Raw genomic sequence first — 22202 nt, 5'->3', positions numbered from 1 at the left:
TCTTCAGTGCTCGTTTAGTACCTCAATTGTCCAGTGGCCCCACTGCCTGTTTGGTGGGTATACTTACACAAAATGTTGCTGTTAGTGTCGTTAGCTAGTTGTTCTTCGAATTCTTTCTTGGCCTGCCTTAGCATACTTTCCCACTGACTTGCCAGAACTTCTGTTCCTTTCTATTTATTTTTCAGTAAGATTTGACTTCCAGTTTCTGAAGGATGCCTTTTTGCCTCTAACCACTTTTTATTCTGTTGTTAAGCCATGGTGGTATTTTTTGGGAGTGGGGGTACATTTAGTTTGAGCCTCTATAATGGTGCTTTTAAAGAGTGTCCATACAGTTGGCAGGGAACGGGGACAGGGAAGATCACATCTCTCAGAATCTGAGTCCCAGACGTGAGAAGCTCCTGCTGCTTCACTTACACTTGGTTCACATTTGGAAGATTTTAGCAGGCACAGGAAGGCTAGAGACTCACTTTTGTGTTTCAGTGACAGTCAATTCCAGAATGTGAATGCCTCCTCGGCTGCTTTAAAGCCACCAAGCAGGCTGGTTGCATCCCACAGCTGGGTGCTTGTCACCTTGACTCTATTTGCATCTCCTTGTAACTTGTCTCGAAGAAAAGGAACATGCTTTCTTTAATCATGCTGGAGTTCATATTTCTCCAGACATTCCAGAAGCCACACAGATAGGACGAAAAAGCTATTAGTGCTCAGCTCTGATTTTATTACCATAGGATTCTCTGCCTCAGTTTGCCCCCCCTCCCTGAGCAGAAGTTGCTGACAGTCACTAAATATTGTGGTGTTAAACACTGGGAAAGCATTTTCATCTTCCCTGGCTAGAGAAAAGGAAGGTGGTTCTGAAATAGGGTTCTGTTTTCCTCATACCAGTTTTTTAAAGTGAGCTCACAGCCAGCAATTAACCTATTTATCCTTGGTTCTAAAGCCATGAAATCAATGCTTTTATGCTATGCCTGTATTTATTTAAGGTGACCTACAGTTTTTTTCATTTTCATCCTTCTTTCCTCCCAAGACGTTTCACCATTCTGGCAAAACCTGGACACCATTATGATAAACGATTTCCCCAATCACGTGATTTGTTCCTTATGATGATACTTTGCATTTCAAATTAGAAAAATTAAACAAAAGGTGATTGATACCGAACATGAGGAGCAAGTGTGACAGATTTTTGTTACCAATCTGCCTGAAGCATCAGGCGATCAGTCTGAGGCCACAGGATTGTTAAGGGAGGAGATGATGTAACACACCACGTGTCTACATTTTAAAGCTTTATTGATAAAATAATAAAATAACAGTGGAGAGTGATGGGTGCTCCCCGCATCACTCAGAGGAAGGAAGCGTTAGTGCCCCAAGCCCTAACCCACCTTCATACTCACACCCGCACTACCTGAGGCTGGCCAAGCCTGGGTGAGAAGAAGAGGGGGAGGGGTGGACGGGAGTTCTTGTCCCTTGCACGGGTCGTCCATGGTCCGCTGTGATCTCCAGATTGCTCCAGCTCTCAGGAGGGTTTTAAGTCCCGGGCTCCTTTGGGGTGGGGGGGTGCTTCGTTCAGGGACGTCTGCTCCTGGTGCCCTCTGTGCCAGTCCAAACCAGCTTTCCATTGTGTCTTCAGCTTTCTCAAAACACCCCGGCTCCAGGGACACAAGGCTCGGCTCCCCCTCTTGCCGTCTCGCCGGTGTTTTCAATCTCTGCAGTCTTAGATCTTGTTTTCTTCTTTGCTGGCCTCACGGCCTTGCAGGTCTGTGCAGTTGGGTTTTTCTTTCTCACAGCTGCTTGGGCACATTCATGCCCCCATCTTCCTCAGCTGTCAGCCAAGTCTCAGCTGTGAGCAGCATCCTTGGGCTGGGGCCAGCATCTTATCGTTGGACTGAGCTCTGCTCTCTCTGCTCTATTTCTCCTTCCCCCTTTGGCCTCTTGCATCTTTGGCCAGGAACATCCAACCTGTGGCCCTGGAGGGTGCAAAGTAGATAATACGTATTTGATTACGAGCTGAGCCAGACCCTCCATTTTTAAATGGAAGTGTCTAAGCGCAGGTCTACACATGCAGCACTGCAGTGCGTCTGGTGAAGACGCTCTGTGCCGACAGGAGAAAGACCTCCCTGAGCAACATAAGTGATGTCAGCGGGAGAAGCTCTCCCTCCGACCTAGCACCGTGCACACTAGCACTTATGTCACTCACGGGGATGGAATATTCACACCCCTGAGTGACATAAGTTTTGCCGACATAGGCAGTAGTGAAGACGTAGCCTGAATCAACTGCATTGCTGTGTCCCCCCAGCAGCCTCCCACCACTTCAGAGCTGCACTATGAGCTGGCAGAGCTCTGAGAAGCTGCTGTCTCTTGTCTGCATCACAGGGGAAGGGGAGAAGGGAGTGCTGGGTGCTCCATCACCGGCATCCCTGCTGGGCTGCAATAAATAAGCAGTGGTGGGAGTGACATTGTGATATCTAACAATAAACAACTGCTAGCGGCAGGGGCGGAACTCAGCTGACTCTGCCTGAGGCTAGAGCAGTGTCTGTTAAAAGATGGCTCCCCTCTTCTACAGGGACAGCCCAGGTGAGGGAAAGTGCAGAGGAAGCCAAGAACCAAAAACCAGTTACACCTCTCCCAGTCTCCGCCCCAGCCCTGGCACAGAACAGTTTGGGAGATGCTGCTCTAACTTATGCCAGCTGGCAACAGTCCACAAGGGACCATACACCAACTGGGGACAGCCAGAGTGTAGAACACTCCAGCCACTTCCATCTCACCCGAGGGCACCCCTTTCCACCAGCGGTGTAAGAGTTGGCTATAAAGCTATACACCAGTGCTGGGGGCTTCTCCCACACCAGTAGCATTCCCAGCAGGGGTTGGGGGTGGTTTCCTTTCCTTTGCTCCACATCAGAAGAGGGAAGGGAGGGGAACAAAGCAGAGAATCTACCCTCAAGTATTGATTGTGGCTGCCTGATCTTTCTGACATAACGTTTGGCACTAGAGCTACAAAGGACAGACACCAATTACTCCTGAGGGCATTTTGCACCAATAAATAAATAAATAAAAATTCTGCTCCAAAAAATTAAAAATTCTGCAAAATTCAGCACATTTCATTTGTCAAATACATGTGGAGGCTCCAACATGGCATTGGGGACCAAAGGCCACTGGCTGCACAGGGGTGGGAGATCACTGTGCTGCTCCCCCTCCTCCCCCCGACATGGACTCAGCAGTGAGGCTGCACTCAACCCTGACACAGCGCAAGGACCAGGCCTGCCCCAGAAACACCCCAGGGTCTTGCCTCTCCATGCCAGGTGCACCAGGTGTGGGCAGGGTGGCTCAGCAAGGCAGGTTCCAAGTGTAGAGGAGCTTAGTGTGGGGGGGATCCATGTGTGGGTTGAGAAGGTTCTGTGTGGGACAATTTGGGTGCAGCCAGCTCAATGGGGGATCCAGATGTGGGGGGGGAGGGGGGAAATCAAGAGGCACAGGGGCTTGTTGGGTGGTTCTGGGTGCAATGGTAATGGGACTCTGCAGGGGGGTCCAGGTGAAGGTAGTTGGGGCTCAGCAGGGGGTGTCTGGGTATGTGGGGGATAGAGCTTGGGAGGGGGGTGTGGGTGTGTGGGGCTCAATGGGGAGGTCCAGATGCTGAGGGAGTGGGACTTGGTGGGGTGGGATCCAGGTGTGGGTGGCTTGTTGGGGTGGTGCAGGGGGAGTAGGGCTCATCGGGGGGTTCTGAGTGCGCGGGTGAGGCTCAGCAGGAGTGTCTGGGTATGAGGGGGTCTGGATGCATGGGGGTTGGGTGGAAGGGGAGCAGCTTCCTGTACAGGATCCCTCCCCCTGCAGTTAAAGAATGATAGGTGCAGGAAGTGAGGGAGTCTGCAGAGCTTCCTGCAGCTGGGGGAGAAATCTGGGGGTGGGTCTGACCCACCCCGGATGCCGTGCAGGGGAAGAGGAAGTCCAGCCCTCCCCAGTCTAGCCAGGACTAGCAGCTGAACCCGGCACAGGGTAGGAGCCACCTGCTAGGTCTGCCTCTGCCCCACACTGATTTACCTCTCTGCTGGCTGACCGCTTTTGTGGCTTCCCTTTGCTTCCCTGTGAGAAAGTCATTTTTCTGCGGGGAAGCAAAGAAAACTGGGGGAGGGGGAGAATATATATTCTGCACATGTGCAGTGGCACAGTATTCCCCCAGGAGTAACCAATGCTCAAGATCCCAAATGCCCAGTTTTCTTTACCTTTTTCCATAGGCCTTACCTCCTAGCCCTTTTTCTCATTGTTGTTGCCCTCCTCTGAAATCCAGCGTGCGCATCCGTTGTTTGCAAAAAGGCAGAGGATCAGTGTGCTCCAGGGGTGACTGCTCTGAATTTGTATTGCAGTGTAGTTGTAGATTTCCACCACAACTTCAACAACCACCACCTGTCCATTAAACTCTCCCTGGAATACTTCCACACTAGCATCAACTTCCTTGACACCACAATCAGCTTCAACAATGGAACTGTACAGACAACCATATGTCATGGTGTCTGGAATGGCTCACACCTGAGAGTGCCAGTCTCCGGTCAGTGAAAACAGGGGAGACAGCCCAGACTGGTGGTATGTTCTATAACTAGATTTCACCAAGCCAGTAACAAATGTGTGCTCCTGGATTACTGTATTAGTCTCACCATGGAGCCACAGGCAGTCAGTCCCCTTAGGTGTCCAGCCAAACTTACCACCTGGACAAACTGGACTTACTGATATTGGTCACATAAACCAAAAAGCACAATGTATTAGGTTCTTCCAGTCCCAAAGGGCCAGTCATTTACCCCAAGTCCAGGTTGTGACGTTGCACTCAATATGATTTTATGAAAATATGCTAGTGAGTGTGAATATAATGTAACTGGAATATGCTTCATGTAAAAGGTCTTTTGTAAGGTATCATTACAAAGCTTATAATCTACTGAGTGTGGTCATCCTATTTGTATGTATGTATCATTCTTGTATCTGAAACTAGAAATACGAAATATAACTCTGAGGGGCTATTGCAGGGGTGGCCAACCTGCAGCTCCGGAGCTGCATGCAGCTCTTTGGAGGTTAATATGCGACTCCTTGCATAGGTGCTGACTCCGAGGCTGGAGCTACAGATGTTAACTTTCCATTGTGCTGTGGGGTGCTCACTGCTCAACCCCCTGCTCTGCCCCAAGACCCCTGCCCCCGAGCCTGCCATGCCCTCACTCCTTCCCCATCCCCACCAGAGCTTCCTGCACACTGCAAAACAGTTGATTGCGGAGGGTGGGAGGCGTGGGGAGAAAGGGTGAGGTGCTGATTGGTGGGGCTGCCGGTGGGCAGGAGACACTGGGGGCTGGAAGGGGGTAGCGGATGGGGGGCTACTGACATATTACTGTGGCTCTTGGCAATGTTCATTGGTAAATTCTGGCTCCTTCTCAGGCTCAGATTGGCCACCCCTAGCCTATTGTAATTATGCAAAGTATGGGCCATTAATGGTGGTTTGGAATCTTGATGGCTCCCATTAACCAGGACAATTGACTGTAGATGGCTCTGTTTACTTGTAAGTCTTCCTGTATATCTGTGGGCTGGCAAGTGGGTAATGAAGTCTTACAGTGACATGTGATCATGTCACCTGAACTGGAATCCATCTTTAACCTGGTGCTTTTTCATTTAGAAGGAGGGGTGGGAACCCATAGAGGGACAGAGGATTCCCGCTTTGTGCAAAAGATATATAAGGGGGTGGAACAGAACAAAGGGGGCTCTCAGTCATGAGAAATCCCCTAACTACCACCTGAGCTGGAACAAGGGCTGTACCAGGGGAAAGGATTGGGCCCAGTCTGTGAAAGAAGCTTATTGAAACATCTCTGAGGGTGACATTTTATCTGTAGTCAGTTTTCTTACTGTATTAGGCTTAGAATTGCATGTTCTATTTTATTTTGCTTGGTAATTCACTTTGTTCTGTCTGTTATTACTTGGAACCACTTAAATCCTACTTTTTGTATTTAATAAAAAATCACTTTTTACTTATCAATTAACCCAGAGTAAGTATTAATACCGGGGGAGGGGGCAAACAGCTGTGTATATCTCTCTATCAGGTTATAGAGGGCAAACAATTTATGAGTTTACCCTGTATAAGCTTTATACAGGGCAAAACGGATTTATTTGGGGTTTGGACCCCATTGGAAGTTGGGTATCTGAGTGTTGGAGACAAGAACACTTCTTAAGCTGTTTTCAGTTAAGCCTGCAATTTTTGCGGGATGTGGTTCAGACCTGGGTCTGTGTTTGTAGCAGGCCAGCGTGTCTGGCACAACCAGGTAGGGTTCTGAAGTCCCAAGCTGCCAGGGAAAACGGGCTTAGAGGTAGTCTCAGCAGATCAGGTGGCAGTCCCAAAGTGGTTTCTGTGATCCAACCTGTCACACAGGTATACATTCCAGATCTCACCAAAGACAATGCTGAACCAAATTTCTCTAGTAAACTAACTAAAGATTTATTAATGAAGAAAAAGAAATGACAGTTATTAAGAGGTTAAAGCAGATAAAATACATTGATTTACTTGCAAAGTTTTTAAGTCCAATATGATAGCAGAGATGTACAGACTAACACGGCTGTTACTCTGAAACCAGTAATTTGCTAGTAAGTCTCTCAGTGTTACCTAGAATGGCTCTAGGGATCTCTGTCCAGTTGCTCTGAATTCCCCCCATCAGAATTCATCAGTCCAGAGATGAAGTATCATTCCCATTCAGAAGAGGGGGTGGAACTGGGCAGGAAGAGGCAGGGTGGAGCAGGGATGGGAAGAGGCAGGGTGGGGCCGGGGGTTGAGCACCTCTGGGGCCCGGAGGAAACCGGAGCCTGTGTCTGTCTTCCCTGAAAAGCAGCCAGGCAAATGCTTACACTCACAACACAGCACTCACCTGCACAACATGCATTTTGAGTCTTTGACCTCAGGTCACCACATCAAGGACCGCTTGCTTTGAAATTAACATTCTACTTCCTATGTATACACAAGTAATCCAGTTACAGTGATATACACAACGCAATTGCTGGCTATTCATTATAATAGGCATGGATAAGTGAAAACAATACAGGTAACATTCATTGGTTTTCATGAAGTTTACACATCAAGTAAATTCTCCTCTCAATACTACCTTTGATCTAGGATTAATTGAGGCGCATACATAATAGTTAAGGTTAAAATTCTGTCACGGGTATTTTTAGTAAAAACCAGGGGACAGGTCATGGGCAATAAACAAAAATTCAAGGAAGCCCATGACCTGTCCCTGGCTTGTACTAAAAATACTCTAGGGGCTGGGGGCGGGGGGGGGAACAGAGCGCTGCCCAGGCTTGCAGCTGCTCCTGCCCCAGCCATTGCTCCTGTGGGAGGGGCTGGATATGAGTCAACAGTGTGCCCTTGTTGCCAAGAAGGCCAATGGCATTTTGGGGTGTATAAGTAAGGGCACTGCCAGCAGATCGAGGGACGTGATCATTCCCCTCTATTCGACATTGGTGAGGCCTCATCTGGAGTACTGTATCCAGTTTTGGGCCCCACACTACAAGAAGGATGTGGAAAAATTGGAGAGAGTCCAGCGAAGGGCAACAAAAATGATTAGGGGACTGGAACACATGACTTATGAGGAGAGGCTGGGGGAACTGGGATTGTTTAGTCTACGGAAGAGAAGAATGAGCGGGGATTTGATAGCTGCTTTTAACTACCTGAAAGGTGGATCCAAAGAGGATGGATCTAGATTATTCTCAGTGATAGCAGATGACAGAACAAGGAGTAATGGTCTCAAGTTGCAGTTGGGGAGATTTAGGTTGGATATTAGGAAAAACTTTTTCACTAGGAAGGTGGTGAAATACTGGAATGCGTTACCTAGGGAGGTGGTGGAATCCCCTTCCTTAGACGTTTTTAAGGTCAGGCTTGAGAAAGCCCTGGCTGGGATGATTTAGTTGGGAATTGGTCCTGCTCTGGGCAGGGGGTTGGACGCCAGAGGTCCCTTCCAACTCTGATATTCTATGATTCTATGAATATGCTCTGAGGATCAAGTCTAGGATATACACCTTAACACGCCTGAAAGTGCCATCACCAAACAAGGACACTCTACCAGGGAAGTAGGCCACGTCATCGAACAGGCCACCGAAATACCCTGAGAGAACCTGCTTCAATACAGGGGGAGAAAAACCCAACTTCTGACTGCACACCCCTAGTTGTCACTTACCCTGAGTGGGCTCCCGTATTGGGTGGTATCAAACAACTACAACCCATACTCAATGAGGACCCCATCTTGAAAGAAATCTTTCCTGAATCCCCACTTCTGGCCTTCCACAATCCCTCAACCTCATCATCAGAAGCAAGTTCCCCAGAGACCAGGACACACCAACTCAAAGATGCCCCAGACCCTGCCAGAAGAGAAGCGAAAACTGCAGACATAGCCCCACTCCCACAATGATCAGTACCCCTCACATCACACCTTTCAAGATCCATGCTCCACACACACCTATCACAAGTGGTGTACTTCATCCAGTGCACTAAACGTCCCAAGAACAGCCTTGTGGGTGAAACCGGACACTCACTACACCCTCAAGGGAACTCTCACAGGAAATGATACAAGACACGAACACCCTGTCCCCTGGGCGTGAACACGTTTCCAAAGCCATCACTCTACGGCTGGCCAATCAGGCCTCATGCTCAAAGGAAACCTGCCCAACACTTTCAAAAGAGGAGTCTGGGAGCTTAAACTCATCACTCTGCCAGACATTTAAAATCATGGCCTGAGCAGAGACACTGGATTTATGGGTTATCATCAGGCTCGGCGAAGCCCGAACTCCCTCGTTGTGCCCTGTGCCTGGAGAGATGCGAAGGGACCGCTGCACCTTGAATGCCCCTTACAGCGCCTGCAGCCACCTAGGAGCTGCTCCCCTCTGCACGAAGCTGTGCGGCCGGGAGCCCCCGTCCCGGGCCTGGGGAAGAGCTCTGGGTGGCTCACAGGCTCGCCTCGCTCGCCAGCAGCCGGGGTGCGTCGCGCCTTGGGAAGCTGCTGCGCGCCGGGGCGGCCTCCTCAGCGGCGCCCGTCGCCGCCTGCTTCACCAGGCGCGATGCGGGCAAAGGGCTCCCGGGCTCAGGGCCGCCCCTGGACACTGGGGTGCCCGACGCAGCCCCCGCGCGGGTCCGGCCCGGGCCTCCGCGGGGGCTGCACCCTCGGCCGGGGGGCAGGGGAACCGCCCCCAGCACGCGCCGGCGGAGTGGGGCGGGTGGGGGCGGGCGGGGCGGGGCCGCTCCGCCTCGGCGCCCGGCGGCGGCTCATCCCGCGCGCACAGAGCCCGTTGTCCCGTCACGGGCGGGTCAGGCATGACGTGCCCTTGGCGAAGCCACGCTCCGAGCGCCCCCGGCCCCAACCGACACGCCTGCCCCGCAGCGCCCCCAGCTGGGCGAGCCCGGGGTTCGCCATCAGCGCCCGCACTCCGCTGCCATTGGACAATCCCCCGCCCCGCCCCGCCCCGCCCCGCCCCCACCGCGCCAGCCGGCCGAGCCAGGGGGCGGGGCTAGCGCTCTGAGTGACAGGGGGACCCTCCCCGCTACCTCAATTCGCCAGGCCCCAGAGCCCCGGAAGTGCCCCTTTCCAATTCCTGTGACGCAGGGACCCACCTTTCTGAGCCACCAATCCTTGCGGGTTCGCCCCCGGGGTGCCGGGGGGCGGCGGTATTCCTGGATCCCAATAGGGCTCGCCGGGACGCGCTGTGATTTGTCACTGGACAGTTCGCTGTGTGGTCCCGCCCCTCGCCCGCCCCCGATAGGCTGGCAGTGCGGGGCTGTTCGATCTGCGCGGGCCCAGGCTGGGCAGTGCCGCGGGGCGGGAGGAGATTCCGTTCTCGGATTGGCCCGCGGCGGGGCGGGCGCTGATTGGTTGCAGTGGCAGGGCCTGTGCGTGGAGGTGTACGCGGCAGGGCGGGAGTGGCGGAGACGGACCGAGGTGAGACCCCCGTGTTGGGTACAGGCCCCCCGCGGCCCGGCCCCGACGTCTGGGCCTAGCGCGCCTCCGCTCCTTGCGCGCGGGGTCTCCCGCCCCCAATCTGTCCGGGGGCGAGCCCTGCGTGCAGGCCCGCACTCCCGCCGGGCGGAGCCGTGCGCGTGCCCCGTGCGCGTCCCCGTCACGCCCCCCCCCCCATGCCTTGTGCCCGCCCCTCGGCTTCACCCTTCGCCCCACGGGCCGCCCGCCCCGCCGTCGAGCCCAGCCTGCGGTCCCCTGGCCGCCCCCACATCTCTGCTGAGCCGAGCCCGCCCTTTTCCCTCCGCCCCTTGCTTGAGGCAGGCCCGGCCGCCCCCAGGCCTGTCCCTTTCTCCCCTCCCCGAGCGTCCTCTTCTCCCCCCAGACCTGCCCGGCTGCCCCCTTTCCGCACCGTGCTCTGTTTGCCCCTGGGCCGCCCCTGTCCCCGCGACGGGCTCTCCCGGTCCAGCGCTGGCCCGTTGAAATGCGGTTAGCTCTTCTGTCCCTTTTTAAAGGCATGGCTTGGGTCAGGTCTCCGGCCTGTGACACAGGAGGTCAGAGGAGATGGTTCGTGGTCCCTTCTGGCCTTGGCGGCTATGAATTTATGGCTGATGGGCAGTGCTTTCTCTTTGTGTTTCCAAGGTTCACTCACAGATGGGGTTTGAATTCACTTGACAAGTGAAGTCTTCTATCACTTCTGATAATTTGAGGTTCTGTCTGTCTTGCTGTTTCTCATATTTTAGACATTGAAGTGAAAAGTGCTCCCCTCTCCCTGGTTCAATTTCTTCTTAATCATGTTGGCTGTATGCTTGATCTTTCTAGGATTGTACTGTGCGATTTATCTCCCAGTTTCCAATTCCAGTTTAATATACTTGCTACTTCTGTCTTTGCAAAGAAGTCTGTCCACCTATCACTGTGATAAAATATCTGCCATTCTGTGTAGATCTTGCAAGTCTAACCTGTTTTGGATTTGTTCTTCTAGATCTCTATCTAGTGTCTGCAGCATTGTTTACATTTTTAGGTGAGATTGCTCTGTTGGCTAAGAGGTTTATGTTGCTGAGACTTGGGAATGATATCACATAGCAGTGGATGATGTGTTTATTTGGTTTTAGTTTCCTGCTTTGGTTGAAGTGTCATCAAAAGCTGAAAGAAAAGGAATACTAGTGGCACCTTCGAGACTAACCAATTTATTTGAGCATAAGCTTTCATAAGCTACAGCTCACTTCATCGGATGCATAAAGTGGACTGTATGAAGTGAGCTGTAGCTCACGAAAGCTTATGCTCAAATAAATTGGTTAGTCTCTAAGTACTAGTACTCCTCTTCCTTTTGTGAATACAGACTAACACGGCTGCTACTCTGAAACCTATCAAAAGCTGAGTACCCTTTTCTATATATTGATTGCTGAGCAGCCATAATTGCTGGAGTTCCTCTGATCATGTAGCACCTGTTTGCAGAACTGCAGGTGTGAAATTTATTTAGGTCGAACATATGTGCATGAGCAACTATGGTAACTTTCAGTTCATTTAAGCTTGCAAGGGGTGGGAAAAGTAGAGGAACAGTCATTAACGCAAGCTGTTTTTTATATATAGCTTGAGAAGAGGGGCCATAAACCTACAACTGTGTCAAGTGGGTGACAAGCAAGGCTGGAGAGGGATTTAGGATGATAGATGGGTTTATAAGTAGGAGTAGCAGGACAAAACTAAGCCAGGGAAAATCTGCCACTGTGTGGTACTAGTCTCCCTCAGAAAATGGTGGTGACTGTGTAACGCCAATAGACCTTGGTGGTCAGGGCAGGATCAAACCTGGGACCTCTGGAGCTAAATGCATGAGCTAAAAGCTCTATAGCTCTTAGCGAAGGCTGTAGAGCAGACTCATTAATCTCTAAGTGGTCTTGGTGCCACTAGATTGGGACAGAACACCACACCTAGGAGGTGTGTGGATTACAACTCCATCACTTGGGCCACTTGAAATAAGAGTGGCCCATGCATTAAAAAATGGTAGGAAATTACCTCAACTAGAAGGTGACAAAGAATGTCTTTACAGCTCTAGCTTTCATAAAGAGATTTCAACTTAGTCGTCCACTCCCTGGAGCCCATGTCCTGCTTTCCTAGCCCCAGGCTCAGCCAGTAGGGAGTGGAGTGTCTGTGTTTCCCCCATTTTTTGTAACCTAGCTCTTTTAATTGCTTAGGGTATGTCTACACAGCAATGTAAGTACGGTTTAAGTGATAAGCCTAACCTCCCTTGCGTCCACATAACAACGGTGTTAATCTAGGGCTTGACCCTAGGGTCCCAGAGGACCCTGCAGGGCTGAAGGGTACAAGCCCATGTTAAGCTGGGACCTAGAATCCAAGTCTTATTGCTTTCCTCTACATGTGTCTTGGCCCCCTCTTGTCTCGATCCTGGAAGTCCTCTGAATGTATCCCACTGTTCCTTGTGGCAACTTACTTAGTCCTCTCTATGCCAAAAATCTGTGGTGCAGTCTATTACACTCTTGCAAACGTAAGCCACACCTCCCTTTGCAAACCATGGCAGCTCAGATGATCAGCATTAACCCGTTGTCTGTTGGACACCAGTCTGCATGCATGCTATCAGAGAGCCTGCAGGGTTTTCAGTGGAGACCAATCAGAAGATGCTTTTTGCAAAAAGAGCTATTTCCTGGTCACAAGAGCACAGCCAGATTTTGGTGGAGGTCAGCTGCTTGGTCTCTGCTCTCTGTTTCTTGCTCACAGGTGCTTCCCCCTAGCTCCCTCTGACTGCATGTGTAGGGGTGCCCAGGCAGTGTGCAGTCTGAGGGCAGTGAGTGGGAGCTAGCCCCAAAACTTACCCACAGCCTCCCAGGGATCCCTTATCCCTGCCTCTTGGGGTGTGGGATAAGGGCAGGAATAAGGGATCCCAGGGTGGTGAGGTGCTGGAGCACACTGCATCCCAAGTGCTGGGGATGCCCTTCACCGCTCTGCAGGCTCTGTGTGTGTTTTTCCTCTGAAACCTACATTTTTATGTCAAACTTCAAAACAAACAGACAAAAATATATAAAAAAAACCAACCAAACAACAACACTGTCACTGAATGTCCCATTTTAAAAATTAAGAATTGCAAGTTTCATTTTAATAGTTTGACAGCCCTGGAGACCGATGCCCTAATTATCTTCACAGGTGCACATGGGCATTTTCCTGCCAATCTGACTCAGCCTAAAGGTGGAGAGCCCTGTTCTCAGGTTCGATGGTAGTTCAGCATAAAGCCTTCTAAAACTGCAGTCATTCTACTGAGACAGCCACCAAAGGAGCTAATTATGCAGTTATCTACTCCTCTGCTCCTGAGTCCCATCAGTAGCGCCCTCAGAGTTAGGACGCAGGGTGGGCAGTAGAGTTTTCCCACAGTGTAACCCATTCGTAGGGTTAGAGTGTCAACATGCAGTGTGCATGTGTGGGGGTGTCAAGGTTCCTCCCCCACTCTGAACTCTAGGGTAGAGATGTGGGGACCTGCATGAAAACCTCCTAAACTTACTTTCACCAGCTTAGGTTAAAACTTCCCCAAGGTACAAATTAATTTTATCCTTTGCCCCTGGATTTCCACTGCCACCACCAAACTTTAACTGGGTTTACTGGGAAACGTAGTTTGGACACTTCTTTCCCCCCAGAACCTTGCACCCCACTTCCTGGGGAAAGTTTGGTAAAAATCCTCACCAATTTGCATAGGTGACCACAGACCCAAACCCTTGGATCTTAGAACAATGAAAAAGCATTCAGTTTTCTTACAAGAAGACTTTTAATAGAAGTAAAGGAATCCCCTCTGTAAAATCAGGATGGTAGATACCTTACAGGGTAATTAGATTCAAAACAGAGAATCCCTCTAGGCAAAACCTTAAGTTACAAAAAAGACACACAGACAAGAATAGTCATTCTATTCAGCTCAACTCTTTTCTCAGCCATTTAAAGAAATCATAATCTAACACATACTAGATTACTTACTAAAAGTTCTAAGACTCCATTTCTGGTCTATCCCCGGCAAAAGCAGCATACAGACAGACACAGACTCTTTGTTTCTCTCCCTCCTCCCAGCTTTTGAAAGTATCTTGTTTCCTCATTGGTCATTTTGGTCAGGTGCCAGTGAGGTTACCTTTAGCTTCTTAACCCTTTACAGGTGAGAGGATTTTTCCTCTGGCCAGGAGGGATTTTAAAGGGGTTTACCCTTCCCTTTATATTTATGACAGGGGGGGTGCCAGCCACTATGGGATAAGGTTACTTTCACTCATGTCTGTGCACTGCAGTGTGGATGCCAGAGCCCTAGGTTTGAGCGTGGGTCAGAAAATCCTTAACCTGGGGTCAAAATGCAGTGTAAACACTCAAACCCAGGGTTCCCTGACATGGGTCAGCTGACTTGAGTCCCACTATCCCATGGCTTACATTGCTATGTAGACATACCCTTAGATGGATTCAAAGATGGCTGGAGCAGTTGTCATTGCTGTTATTGTTCAATCCCATTTCCTAAGAAGAAAGAACACGACAAAGATGCACAAAATGGGGAGAGAAAAGAACAGCGCAGACAAAAAATGCAGCTTCCTTTCTCTGACTTTCACTTGTACCCTCGCTGCTGGAAAAACACAGGCACAGTGCATGGTCTTATCAGCCACCCCAAGACCTGACAGACTCACACCAGTGTTGGGCTTTTTAGGGCATTGCTTTTAGCTGCCTCTTTCTGGTCAAGGATTTACAGCAGCCTTGGCTGGCTAAGCCAGACTCCTATTAGACAGAAGGAAAAAGGAGAGAGTAAGAAAGCGAAGAAATCAGGTGGGGAAGGTAAAGAAGACACCGGGGCAAGGAGAGGTTTTGTGACAGAGTTTCACATTCCAGGTGGGATTTCTCTGGAGTTGGTAGAAGTGACAATATCATCTGGATCCCTCTTTCTGGCCCAGTTTGGTCAGAACATCTCTCAGGATGCATCCGATGAAGTGAGCTGTAGCTCACAAAAGCTTGTGCTCAAATAAATTGGTTAGTCTCTAAGGTGCCACAAGTCCTCCTTTTCTTTTTGTGGATACAGACTAACACGGCTGCTACTCTGAAACCTCTCAGGATCAGGATGACAAAGGCCTGGGGTCCCAGGAAATGCTGAGTGTGGCAGCCATAATGGTAAAGCTTGCTCCAAGAGCCAGTTTTTCTCCCAAAGTTCCCTTCTGTAAGGACCCCAAAAGGGAACGATGGATGGAATAGCTTCTCTTGTTTACCCAGTGTGATCTTAACACAGTCCTTGAATTATATTAGAAGGTCTTTTTGTTTGGACGAGTTCAATCTGTCTCCCCTTTGCAACTTTTCCCATCAACATTTGTTATTGTAAGTTATAGTGACGTTTTATGACTTTCATGCCTTTTCACAGTTGAGCTCACAGTCAGGGTTAATTTGTAGGCCCCATTGTCACAACAGTTAAAGTCATGCACTTCCAATCCAGACAGTGACATGGGTTGAATAATTCTATCAATGTCAGTAGCATTATTTGTGACAGATACTGCAACCACATGCAATATCTCTGGGGACCATATTATTCTATTAAGTGTATGAATGGTTTATGTAGCACTGTGGGCCAGGGCTTATATGGAACTGTAGTGGGGGAGAGTTGCCACCACTCTGCCAGGAACGGAGAACAGTAGGGGGTGATTAAGAAGAATTACTTAGGTTGTTATCCCCCTGCCTCATCAGGGGACAGTTGCATACACTGGTGTAAGCTGGATTTTCCAAAGACTAACAGCCAAAGAAAGGGCTCAGTGGTTTGAGCAATGGTCTGCTAAACCCAGGGTTGTGAGTTCAATCCTTGAGGGGGCCATTTAGGGATCTGGGGCAAAAAAAAAAAAAAAGGGAATTGTGCCTGCTTTGAGCAGGGGGTTGGACTAGATGATCTCCTGAGGTCCCTTCCAACTCTGATAGTCTGTGATTCTATGAAAAAGGCTGCTTTTAAACTGACTCAAAGGCTTCTTTCTGATCCAGCAAACAGACAGACCCTCTGTCTAAAGGGGGCCCCCAACTCTTGTGGAAGGGCTGGAAAGACTTTGGCCTGCTCGGGCCCAGTAAGGCTGATGGGTGACCTCTGGTAAGCTATTATCATGTATGTAGGAACTTTTATTGTGTTTTATGGTGTTTTTTTCTCTGTAATGCTTTCCACCTAAGAATAAATGCAATTTGCTTTGTGAAGGCTGGTTGGTAATTAGCGTACACTGCTGTAGCCCCTGGAGAAAGAGTTAACCACAGATGCTTTACCCAAGTCAGACCTGCTGAGAAATTGCAGTGAGTTGCACAGGGCTTGCAGTCTAACCCCCTGATTTGGAGAGGGAGAGATGCAGGTCTCCACCCCAAGAGAGGTGATGGCTGAACCTTAAAACTTTAAGTGGATGCCCTCAAGGAATGTTGTGGGGAGGGACGTTCAAAGGTGCAGTTTCCCCTGAAACTGACATTTCTGTCTGTAGACTGTTGGATTTGAACTATTCAGTGGTCTATTTCAGTGGAATGGGTCTGCAGGACTTCTAGTGGTTTTCCTGCCAGTCCAGAACTCCCTGACACATAAGTCAGGAGGCCCAGGTATGTCTAGTTTAGTGCGTGTATAATTTTCTGTGTCCCAGTGTCTATTCACTGCCCTGCCCTGATATTTTTGTGCTGTTAGCTCAGAAAGTGTGTCATGTTTGAAAAGCAGAAGCTTGTTTCCTGATGGTCATATCCTGCATTCACTGAGTTAAATGGCAATGCTTCCATTGATTTCAGTAGCCCAGGACCAAAGAGTGGGAGATTGGAAGGTGCATTGAGGGGCAGTATCCCTTCCTTGCACTCTCTTATGTCACATCATGGCAGGCAGCTAAAAAGTGATCATTTTTAAGTGCTTATATACAAATGCTAGAAGTCTAAATAATAAGATAGGTGAACTAGAGTACCTTGTATTAAATTAGAATATTGATAAAATAGGTATCACAGAAACTTGGTGGAATGAAGATAATCAATGGGACACAGTAATACCAGGGTACAAAATATATCGAAAGGACAGAATAAGTTGTGCTGGTGGGGGAGTGGCATTATATGTGAAAGAAAGCGTAGAGTCAAATGAAGTAAAAATCTTAATGAACCAAACTGTACCATAGAATCTCTATGGATAGTAATTCCATGCTTGAATAATAAGAATATAGCAATAGGGATATACTACTGACCAGGATGGTTATGATGACTGTGAAATGCTCAGAGAGATTAGAGAGGCTACAAAAATAAAACAAACTCCATAATAATGGGGGATTTCAGCTATCCCTATATTGACTGGGTACATGTCACCTCAGGACAGGATGCAGAGACAAAGTTTGACACCTTAAATGGCTGCTTCTTGGAGAAGCTAGTCCTGGAACCCACAAGAGGAGAGGCAGTTCTTGATATAGTCCTAAGTGGAGCACAGGATCTGGTCCAAGAGGTGAAAATAGCTGAACTGCTTGGTAATAGTGACCATAACATTTAACATCCCTGTGGTGGGGAAAACACCAAAACAGCCCAGCATGATAGCATTTAAGTTTAGAAAGGGGAACTACACAGAATGAGGAAGTTAGTTAAAGAGAAATTAAAAGGTACAGTGCCAAAAGTGAAATCCCTGCAAACTGCATGGAAACTTTTTAAAGACACCATAATAGAGGCTCAACTTAAATGTATACCCCAAATTAAAAAACATAGTAAGAGGACCAAAAAAGTGCCACTGTGGCTAAACTTCTAAATAAAAGAAGCAGTTAGAGGCAAAAAGGCATCCTGCAAAAAGTGGAAGTTAAATCTTAGTGAGGAAAGTAGAAAGGAGCATAAACTCTGGCAAATGAAGTGTAAACATATAATTAGGAAGGCCAAAAAAGAATTTGAAGAACAGCTAGCCAAAGACTCAAAAAGTAATAGCAATTTTCTTTTTTTTAAAAGTACATCAGAAGCAGTAATCCTGCTAAACAGCCAGTCGGGCCACTGTATGATCGAGATGCTAACGGAGCACTCAGGGACAATAAGGCCATTGTGAGAAACTAAAACAATTCTTTGCATCGGTCTTCACGGCTGAGGATGTGAAGGAGATTCCCCAATATGAGCCATTCTTTTTAGGTGACAGATCTGAGGAACTATCCCAGATTGAGGTCATTTGAGGAGGTTTTGAAACAAATTGATAAACTAAACAGTAATAAATCACCAGGACCAGATGGTATTCACCCAAGAGTTCTGAAGGAACTCAAATGTGAAATTGCAGAACTACTAACTGTGGTATGTAACCTATCATTTAAATCAGCTTCAGTACCAGATAACTGGAGGATAGCTAATGTGATGCCAATTTTTGAAAGGCTCCAGGGACGATCCCAGCCATTACAGGCCAGTAAACCTAACTTCAGGCAAATTGGTTGAAACTATAGTAAAGAACAGAATTATCAGACACCTAGATGGACGCAATTTGTTGGGGAAGAGTCCCATTTTTGTAAAGAGAAGTCATACCTCACCAATCTGCTAGAATTCTTTGAGAGGGTCAATAAGCATGTGGAGAAGGGGGATCCAGTGGATATAGTATACTTTAGACTTTCAGAAAGCCTTTGACAGGGACCCACACCAAAGGCTCTTAAGCAAAGTAAGCAGTCATGGAATGTGAGAGAAGGTCTTCTCATGGATCAGTAATGGGTTAAAAGATAGGAAACAAAGGGTAGGTGGTCAATTTTCAGAACGGAGAGAGGGAAATAGTGTTTTCCCCCAGGGGTCTGTAGTGGGACTGATGCTGTTCAACATGTTCATAAATGATCTGGAAAAAGGGGTAAATGGTGAGGTGGCAAAATTTGTAGATGATACAAAACTAAGATAATTAAGATAATTAAGTCCAAAGCAGACTGCGAAGAGCTACCAAAGGATCTCACAAAACTGGGTGTCTGGGCTACAAAATGGCAGATGAAATTCAATTTTGATAAATGCAAAGTAAAGCACATTGGAAAACATAATCCCAACTATACATGTAAAATGATGGGGTCTAACTTATCTGTTACCACTCAAGAAAGTGATCTTAGAGTCACTGTGGATAGTTCTCCAAAAACATCCACTCAGTGTGCAGCGACAGTTAAAAAAAGCTAACGGAATGTTGGACATCATTAAGAAAGGGATAGGTAAAAAGACAGAAAACATCATATTGCCTCTATAGAAATTCACGGTATGCTCACATCTTGAATGCTGCATGCAGATCTGGTCGCCCCAGCTCAGAAAAGATATATTACAATTGGAAAAGGTACATAAAAGGGCAACAAAAAAGATTGGAGGTATGGGACAGCTTCCATATGAGGAGAGATTAAGACTGGGACTTTTCAGCTTGGAAAAGAGATGACGAAGGGGGGATATGATAGAGGTCTTTAAAATCATGACTGGTGTGGAGAAAGTGAATAGGGAAGTGTTATTTACTCATAACACACGAACTAGGAGTCACAAAATGAAATTAATAGGCAGCAGGTTTAAAACAAACAAAAGGAAGTATTTCTTCACACAATGCACAGTCAACCTGTGTAACTCTTTTCCAGAGGATTTTGTGAAAGCCAAGACTATAACACAATTCAAAAAAGAACTAGATAAGTTCATGGAGGATAGGTCCATCAGTGGCTATTCGCCACAATGGGCAAAGGTGGTGTCCCTAGCCTCTGTTTGCCAGAAGCTGGGAATGGGCGACAGGGGATGGATCACTGGATGATTACCTGTTCTGTTCATTCATAGAATCATAGAATATCCGGGTTGGAAGGGACCTCAGGAGGTCATCTAGTCCAACCCCCTGCTCAAAGCAGGACCGATCCCCAATTAAATCATCCCAGCCAGGGCTTTGTCAAGCCTGACCTTAAAAACTTCTAAGGAAGGAGATTCTACCACCTCCCTAGGTAACACATTCCAGTGTTTCACCACCCTCCTAGTGAAAAAGTTTTTCCTAATATCCAACCTAAACCTCCCCCACTGCAACTTGAGACCATTACTCCTTGTCCTGTCATCTTCTACCACTGAGAATAGTCTAGAACCATCCTCTTTGGAACCACCTCTCAGGTAGTTGAAAGCAGCTATCAAATCCCCCCTCATTCTTCTCTTCTGCAGACTAAACAATCCCAGTTCCCTCAGCCTCTCCTCATAAGTCATGTGTTCCAAACCCCTAATCATTTTTGTTGCCCTTCGCTGGACTCTCTCCCATTTTTCCACGTCCTTCCATTCCCTCTGAAGCACCTGGCATTGGCCCCTATCAGAAGACCAGTTACTGGGCTAGATGGACCTTTGATCTGACCCAATATGGGCGTCGTTCTTATATGTCAGGTGTGGCCAACTGTGGCTTGTGAGCCACATGCAGCTCTTTTATAGTTAAAAGTGCAGCTCCTGGAGCCTCCAAAGCACCCCACCCATTCTCTGTCTACAAGACTGGGCAGGGGGGAGCTCGGGGCTTCTGACCTGCAGCGGCGTGGTGGGAGACTAGAGGCTTCTACCCTGCAGGAAGGAGGGGTTTAAGGACTTTTGCCCTGGGGGGGAGCATCAAGGCAGAAGCCCCGCACTCCAGCAGGTACTGCTCCGCAGGGCGGGTTGTGTGTGTCTTGTGGCTTTCGACCTTCTGAAGATTATTGTATGCGGCTAGGAGATTCAGTAATTTTGGCCACTCCTGTTATATATAGTGTCTGGGCACCACCATCTGTAGAAACAACGAGGAGTACTTGTGGGACCTTAGAGACTAACAGATGTATTTGGGCATAAACTTTCGTGAGCTAAAACCTACTTCATCAGATGCATGGAGTGGAAAACACAGTAGGCAGGTCTAAATAAACAGCATATGAAAAGATGGGAGTTTTCTTACCAAGTGTGGGGTCAGTAGGAACCCTCTACTATTACTCACACCTTCTTGTCAACTGTTTGAAATGGGCCACCCTGATTACCACTACAGAAGTGATTTTTCCTCCTGTTGATAATTGCCCTCTTCCACTTTAATTGAATTGTCTCATTAGAACTGACCCCCCACTTGGTAAGGCAACTCCCATCTTTTCATATGCTGTGTATTTATACCTGCCTACTGTATTTTCCACTCCATGCATCTGATGAAGTGGGTTTTAGCCCATGAAAGCTTATGGCCAAATAAATTTGTTAGTCTCTAAGGTGCCACAAGTACTCCTCATTGTTTTTGCTGATACAGACTAACATGGCAACCACTCTGAAACCATCTGTAGAGTTTGTCATGCTAATAAGGTAACTTCTCTTTCATTTCAGTTGTGTAGGATTTCTAAATTGAAATGATGATCTGAACCGGTGCAGGTGACTGTCATTTATATTGATTGGCAGCCTTTCAGACCCCTTGGGATGCTGTTCTTTGACAATGACAGGTTTGATCAATCTAATGTAGTCAGCCCAGTTTAAGGAAAGCAGCATGTTGGCCATTGCACAGTTGCTGTAAAGGCCTGGTTGACTTTGGCACTGTTGCTCTCTCTTTACATACTCCTGTGGTGTTTGAAGAATCTTATAGCAGGGACATATTTGTCTCTTCCCTTACCTCCTTCCTTCCCAAAGTAATACAATGGGTAAAACGTCCCTCCTCTTCCTACCTCTATTGGGAAGTTTCTTTAAGTGTACTGGCTGGTTACCATCTCTTGTGTGCAAGCCCCTCTTGGAAGCCACTTGCTACTGCCTCTCTGGGGAGGTCCATGATGTGCACTTGCTGTACCAACCTGCTGCAGTAGATGATTCTGGCAGTGACATCTGTTGACCTCATGGGTTTGTCAAGGTGTTAGTGGATTCCCTATGCCATCATTGGCCTGAGTCCATCTGTTTAATTGACTAAGTATCTGAGGTCATTCTCCCTCTTGACTAGAAGTATATGGCTGCTGGGGATGCCTGGCCACAAACTCCCCTACATGGGGGGATGGTTTGGAGTAGCTTGTGGCTAACATCCGAGGCTGGGGATTTGTTTTGAAGACACCTTTTTTGCCAGTTTATCTGATACTTCAGGTGTTCATGAATGGCTGTTGGGTGTTTTGAGTTGGTGTGGCTTCCTAGTTTATTACCTTATAATGTATTTGCTTGGTTTATATCGAGGCATGTGAAGCCCTAAGTGGTAAGGGTGCTTTTTGGTCATTCTGATTTGAAGTCTGCTTAATTACTAGTCTTCTCATTGTTCAGATAGCTTTCAGGGCATTCATGGGAGAGAGTAAGGAGGTTTGTATAAAGTTAGGGAGCTATCTGAAAACTAACTTGTTCAGGCACTAGTTCGATACATCTAATTAAAGGGGTTTGTAA

The 22202-nt window shown here is 48.0% G+C and overlaps 2 long non-coding RNA genes across 2 annotated transcripts in view; one reads left to right on the top strand and one right to left on the bottom strand.

Annotated features, from left to right (window-relative positions):
- Nucleotides 1-1264: 1264 nt before the first annotated feature.
- LOC140899755 (uncharacterized) lies at nt 1265-9164 on the bottom strand. Its single transcript, XR_012155439.1, has 3 exons — nt 6614-9164; nt 6232-6440; nt 1265-1958 (listed from the first exon to the last, which is right to left on the bottom strand). It is a non-coding gene; the product is annotated as an uncharacterized lncRNA (long non-coding RNA).
- Nucleotides 9165-9861: 697 nt separating this feature from the next.
- Nucleotides 9862-22202, top strand: part of LOC140899756 (uncharacterized) — a 32297-nt gene continuing 19956 nt past the window's right edge. The window contains exons 1-2 of the long non-coding RNA XR_012155440.1: nt 9862-9929; nt 15921-16023. This is a non-coding gene — a long non-coding RNA (uncharacterized lncRNA). The remainder of the gene's footprint in view (nt 9930-15920; nt 16024-22202) is intronic.

The sequence above is a fragment of the Lepidochelys kempii genome, chromosome 17 (assembly GCF_965140265.1).
Source record: "Lepidochelys kempii isolate rLepKem1 chromosome 17, rLepKem1.hap2, whole genome shotgun sequence".
Lineage (NCBI taxonomy): Eukaryota > Metazoa > Chordata > Testudines > Cheloniidae > Lepidochelys > Lepidochelys kempii.
This window is presented reverse-complemented; position numbering and strand designations above follow the sequence as displayed.